Raw genomic sequence first — 7,465 nt, 5'->3', positions numbered from 1 at the left:
TAATAAGATATATTTCACAAATATCCGTAAAACCCATAATAGAGGAATAAAAGCGATATAGCTCTATAAAGCTGCTTGCTATTGTTGACCTAGTGTCATCTATAATATCCAAGAACCCCAAGACGATAAAACCTACTTTTTGGCTAAAAAAAAGGGCTATAAAAATTGGGTATAATTACCTTTTAACTCTACAAATAATGGTTTAAAAGTACTTATTATAGGAAAACAAATTGCCTGCCCCCTAATACATATGAATAGACACCAATACCAAAGAAAAAGACCACCAAATAAAGAAGTTGTGGCCAAAATTGTGATTTTGGGTAGTTTTGGCGGCCATTTTGGATTTTGACCGGGCACACTGATTTCTCGGACCCGAGACAAAAAATATTGTCATTTCATGTTGAGATACAGGAATAACAAGAAACTGTTTCCATATTGAAATTACGAAAAAAAAAGATTTTGACCCATTTATAGCCCACTCCTAATGTAATCCGAAGTATTGTCGTAGAGAACCTGCCACATGAAGTGACCTTTTTCATTTTATTTCATGCTACATGTGACACCAAAATAAAGAATATATGTTGTATAAAGTTAGATTTTATATAAACCTTTGTAAACAAATCAAAAGAGAACGACAGAACAAATTTCAAGAGATTTTCTATTAAATCTGAATTTAACCGCAGGCCTATATGCATCATCATGTCCTTTTGAGCGCATAGAGACGTTTTGCTCTACAAATGAAATGTGATTCTTCGTCAAACACACAAAGGTTCTAGAATAAGAAAATATTTCTCGCTTTTCTCAATATAATATCAAAAATATAACTCATTTTTTTAACATAGATTCACTTGCTCGTTTCGCTTAGTTAACAAAATGTTCCATGTTTTGCTCCTTCCCTTCAAAGTTATAGCACGATTATTTAATACGACATTGAATATAAAAAAATGTACATGTACATAGTTGGAAGCAGCATGCAAAAATTATTTTTTTCAAAAGTACAAATCAGCACGGAACCTTCGTTTCATCATCTTTTGATAAAAAAAGATTTTTGCGTATCTATGCAAGCCTTTTGTATAATAAATATCAAGGAACTTCTATTGGTCATGGTAATAATGATACCTCAAAGTGTAATAAGGTATATGTGTTCAATATAGGTATCGAGAGGAACACCCATTTGTAACATTCATAATGTTATATATAAGAAGAATTGTAAGAGCAATTACATTAATTTATTTTGTTATTTTCTTTTTTAGGATATTCATAGTATACAATGATTAGGAATATTCCAGAATGCCCACACCTATTTAGTGGCTGAGGAATTTTGTTATTTCTAAATAGAGTAAGGCAGACAATAGATTCCTCAGGCAGTGGAAAAGAACAATAGGATTGGAGGTAGTGAAAAGAACAATAGGATTAGTTATTTTGTTTGCTTGTTAATTTCACTGAGGTCACTCAAGAGTCTTCTAGAATTTGATTGCTCCAGAACAGTGTTGTAGTCAAGGCTCAAACCTCCAAGGCCAAGGCTTTAATACCCAAGGCCAAGGCTTCAATAACCAAGGCTGAGGCCAAGGCATGGAAACCCAAGGCCAAGGCCAAGGCATTTCAATTGTACAATATATGGAAAAAAATTAGACAACAATGCTTAGGCGGCATACATGACACACAGGACCAAATGTATAAAAGGTGTGAGCGAGCAAAATTTTTGACCCTTGTACATTTAAAACGAGAATAATTTCATGATAGATCATGTAGATTTAGACATAAAATTAAAATAAATATATAGTTACATTTGCACATTTAATTATTGTTCTAGGCGATTCACATTGCAATAATTATTATTACCAAGGTGATCTGATCGTGGCATGCCCATTCTGTCTTTCTCCTCTACCTGGGACAGGGGAGGCAGAATGTATTTTTTTTTGGGGGGGGGGGTCAAAGCCAAAAATGCACTTACAGTAGAAGTCAAAATGAAAATTTTGGTGCAGTTCAGCAAAAGCTTTTTTAAGTGATTTCTAATTGATAAGACAGATATTTTGATTTAGGCTTTAATTTCCCGCTATAGAAAGCATAGCGAGCAAGTGGTTTTGAAAAAAAAAATCAATTTTGAAGTTGTCAATTATGGTGCTAATCACTGTTAAAAGGGCATCCTTGCGAGATGTTGTAATAAGATGTAATAAGAAATGAAATTTGAATATTTCGAGCTGTTTTTGTCATAATGAAAAAGGTGTGCATCTTCCTAAACAAATTAACGCGAGCACAAAACACAAGTGGACGCATTTAGTGACTCATAAATAGGATACATAACTCACCAATCAAATAATGCGAGCGCAAAGCGCGAGCTCAAAAATTTGTAATATTCCGACCTAAAAACTAGACATTCTAAGCATTTTTTGGTGTAAATTGAATGCGAACCTTACATAACAATAATTTATGCAAGCACAATCCAAAATTTGTTGATTTTGAAACCTAAAATTTTGCTGTGTATGCCATGCTTGGCCCCTTAAAATGTTTGGCTCATCATGCCATTGATGCCATAGCCCATTTGGAAATGACGAAATTGAAGTTTGTGTTCAAGTTTACCGAATCTTTTCAGAATATCATTAAGACTTAAAACATTCTTGTTGGTCAAAGAAAATAATACAAGGAAAACCTAATGGAATAGAAATCAACCTTGTTATCATTCTTTAGAGTAAGCTATTTTTAAAGTATGAAAATTGTTGCCAAAATTGCAGTCAGATTTGTCAGAATTATTCCTGTCATAAAATCACTATAATCAGTGGCGTACCGTGGGTCACGGCATTGGGGGACACCAGCAAAAACTTGGAATTGCCTAGTGAGCGCGCAAAGTGCGCCCAGTTGCCAGGTATACTGACCTAATAGAGATATTTTTATAAGGACAGTGCCAATAAACGGACATGTATCTCATTAGTCAAATAATGCGAGCGCGAAGCGTGAGCTTAAAATTTTTGATATTCAAACCTAAAAAGGGACATTACAATCAATCTTTTGTAATCATGATACGTACCTGTCTCGCTAAATAATGCGAGCGCGAAGCGCGAACTGAATTTTTTTTAAATATTGACCCCAAACAGGAAGATTTTAAGGACTATATTTTAGGAATATTTTATCTATTAAGTTTATACACATTTCACCATAGTCATCTAATGGGAGTGCCAATAAGCGTTTGCTGATTTTGTTAGAATTGCATCTAAACATGCACATATAGCACTTGTAATCATGATTAACATACCCATCTCAGTAATCAAATCTTGCGAGCGCGAAGCGCGAGCTGAAAATTTAGGAAATTCAGACCTGAAGAGGGGCATTTTAAGGCTTGTTTGTAGGAATTCAACAAGACCTTATGTAGTTCACTAACCAAATGATGCGAGCGCGAAGCGCGAGCTGAAAATTTTTGATATTCAGATCAGAAAACAGAAAAAGGGGCATTTTAAGGACTCATTCTAGGAATTGATGGAGAGCAGACATCTTTCACCAATCCACTACTGCGAACGTAAGCACGGACAGGAAATGTTTTATATTAAGACCTTAAAATGAGACAATCACTTAAAGTATTCATGAAAAAGAAGCATACTTTTGTACATGTAAAAGAATAACTCGAAGTGCGAGGAAATATATTTGGTAGTTTGGTGTATATTGACTTGAAAACGGGAGGTTTTAGTATAACAGGATTATATATCTCGGTAAACAGACAATGGGAGCACCAGGAACAATGAAGACATATGCCCTGAGCAAATTATGTTTCATTTGTATGAAAAAAAATGTTTCTTATGTAATGCAACATAACATAATTATAACATTATAACGAACATTAATGTCTTCTTTCCCACTACGTTTCTCTTCCTTTCTCCCTCTTTTCCTCTTTTTTTTTTAGTCAGCCGATTCGGGGGGGGGGGCACGTGCCCCCATGCCCCCTGTAGTTACGCCACTGACTACAATCCTTATCATAATTATTATTATTATCATTATTGATATTGTCATCCTTATTTGTCATGATTACATCATATTACCAATAAATAATATTAATTTTCATCACTTCTCTTTGTTACATAATTATGTGATGATAATTGATGGCACTACTAAGTACACTTACTGCTTCTGCTGCTGCTGACTGGTAGTATTTAGTGTCATTAGATGTACAGAACAATTGAAATATTTATAATTACTTGTATAAAACAAATGAAAGTACAAAATACAAAATGCCTTGAAAAAGCCTTGAAAATGCCTTGAAATTTCAGGGCTCAAAATCCTCAAGGCCAAGGCCAAGGCCCTCTCAAGGCCAAGGCTTGAATGTTCTAGGCCAAGGCTTTGAAAAAATAGGCCTTAAGGCGCCTTAAGGCCAATGCCGAGCATCAAGGCACTACAACACTGCTCCAGAAAGAAGGAGAATGTTCTTGTAAAAAACAATACTAGAAACTTCCAGAATAGTGAATAATTTGTATATAAGCTGGTAGTTTCTTCAAGGAGATGGTCACATCATATCAGATCAGAACTCAGAGTTTCACGTCAGACTTTAATGTCAGAGCATAGATTATTTTCAACTGGAATACCATATTTATCTTCTGTGGAATTATTTGCACGCCATCAACGAATTGTTTGCAATTACTTTGAGAGAGGAATTCTCAGTTCTCATCGAGATCAACAACCTGTTTTAATGACCGCTTTTCAACCCAAGGATTGCTGAAATTGAATGTTAATCATCATCAACATCGTCTTCACGGACATTTCAACTCGTTACAGTGACTCTTTATTCATCGTGCTTCAACATCAACTTCATCATCGCCATCATTGTTAACTGTAATTCAAGGAATCTTCGGCAACCGACTTGGATTTTTATTTGGATTACAACCTTGGATTGTACATCTGACACTTCAAGAGATTGATGTAAGACCAATATATATTTATTTTCTGTTAGTTTATTATTGTTATATTTCCTGTAATAAATACAAAAAGGAAATCAAATTTAAAACCAAATTTTTATTTTTATTTGTTGGAGTATCATATAAAAATAATTGATATCTGTATATTTTATTTTCGTTTTACTTCATCTGATTGTTGTGTTTTTTATATATAATAATAATAATAAACAGTTCTTGCATAGCGCATATCACAATTATGAATAATGTCTCTATGCGCTTCCAAAGGACTTGGATATTATTACCCCAGCTGTAGCTTGGCTGCCGTAATAACTAAGATTACAGCGCACACGCATTTCAAGGAATAAACTCCTGCCAGGTACCCATTCACCTCACCTGGGTTGAGTGCAGCACAATGTTGATAAATTTCTTGCTGAAGGAAATTACGCCATGGCTGGGATTCGAACCCACGACCCTCTGTTTTAAAGTCCGGAGACTAATCCACTGGGCCACAACGCTCCACTTCTTACTCATCTTACACGAGCCCCTCCCCCTATCGATCTGGGGGCTCATGCCCCTCCGTGATCACCCCTCAAGTACGACACTGTATATTTGAATTGCATATCTTTATTATAGGGTTCCATGTATGGAAAATCAAAGTTAACAGCATAGGCCTGCGACCGGACATGTAAAGAAATGCAATTTTCTTATTACCCATCTTTGAAATAAAGGAAAATTCCTTTTTTAATAAAAACAACCATAACCCTAACCCTATGGGTACATAGGGTATGAACAGGTCAGCTGCGTCTGCAAGTATTATAGTTAACACTCTCCCGAAATTCGGGGGTCGCAGATCACTGGGGAAGTGCAGAGTGGAGGGAAACGTACAGTGGAAGGTGCGCAGAGAGTGGAGGGGAAAAATCTCGAAGGGCCAGCATAATGACTACGGAAGGTACAGAATAATGAATGAGGCGATGGTGGTATGGATAACACAAACAGCATACCTCCTCAACTTAGCATCGTGTTTATACGTGTATTGCCAGATTTGAGTTGGACAAACTAACCCCTAGGCATCTGAGAAATTTCCAAATTGGACAAATATCAGCAAAGACTAAAAAAATAATATTTTCACATTTAATTGCCATTAAAACGAACATTTGAAAGGTATAACGTCCTTGTTCTTTGCTTCAAAGAAACAATAAGCTATGTTTTCAGCCGGGGTGTACAAACATGACAAAGGGGCACACACGGTGTATTCTGAAAAAAAACCAAAAAGGGATAAGTTGTTCTATAGGTCAAGACATTTTATGATATTATTGTAATATCATATCACTAATGAAAAGCTTTCATACTTATATTTTGAACAAATAAAATCAAAACCAAATCAGCAAATTCCCCTCTGTCGCAAAAATAATTATTCGTCACCGAGTCTATCCAAAAATAACACAATTTTCCAGATTACGGGGTCGCCATATGACAACGCTGTCACAAAGGATCTTTACAACAATCCACTGCAAACAGGCTACTTAAAATACTGAGAACATCGTGATTACAATACATACCAGTCAAACAGAGTTGCCATAAAATTCCTGTCAATATGATATACTGGCCAATCATGTCTCTAACTAATATTGAAAGTGCAATATGCTTCGAACAGTAGAATACATCCTGTAAGTCTTAAATGATGACTGACTTCTATCAATATCCGAGGCCAAAACAGCAAATCCAAAAATCAAGTAAAAGAAACATCATCTCCCATAACATGCATACGAGATGTGCGATTATTGTTTTACCACTCCTTGTTTTTTTTTTAAAGGAAGCCCGAAATAGTGCTTTTTCCTCGATAGAAGAAAATATAATGCTGCATCTATTATTCGATATAATGGAGTTCCAAACGTAAAACGCGTCCTTATTGATACACAAAAATATGCATCTTGGATGAAGCATTTTATTCCAAACCAATTTAAACAGAATCCAATGAGATAAAAGAGCTCAACAAATTAATGCACTTTTTCAAATTTTGATGAAATGAAAGTGTCCTTTAGTGAGCGTAAATCATATATCTCATATATATACGCCCAATATTGCATTAGCACGTAAAATCAGTTATCTTTCATTGAATAACTCCTTAATCCCCTAGCTTATCCTAAATGAATTGGCCCTTCATTCATCAATCAGAGCTTGCCGTTTTCCAGCGGAGAAAATTGCCGAGAGAGAGGTTACGTAGCTGAGAGTATTTGTTCGTTTGTTTATTCGTCTGTTTTTAGACATCTCTCTATCATGTCTATCCATTTATGAATTATGCTATCACGTAACAGATATGCTACATCCTTACTATGACAGCTTACATTTTCATCACCTTGATAAAGTGAAGAACAATAAATTAATGATATAGTAATTAAAAGTAAGGAAAAGCTGGCACTTTGCATCTTATTCTATATCCTCAGAAAATAACAAGACTTGCGATTTTATGACAGATTTTTCATCAATCCTTTCAAGACATTCTTTCAAAGTGAAGAGAAATTGAACCGCTGGAACTCGACGATTCTACGCCCTTATTTGCATTAATCTGTATGGTTATCATGTTATTA

The sequence above is a fragment of the Lytechinus variegatus genome, chromosome 12 (assembly GCF_018143015.1).
Source record: "Lytechinus variegatus isolate NC3 chromosome 12, Lvar_3.0, whole genome shotgun sequence".
NCBI lineage: Eukaryota > Metazoa > Echinodermata > Echinoidea > Temnopleuroida > Toxopneustidae > Lytechinus > Lytechinus variegatus.
Note: the sequence above shows the minus strand (reverse complement) of the source record.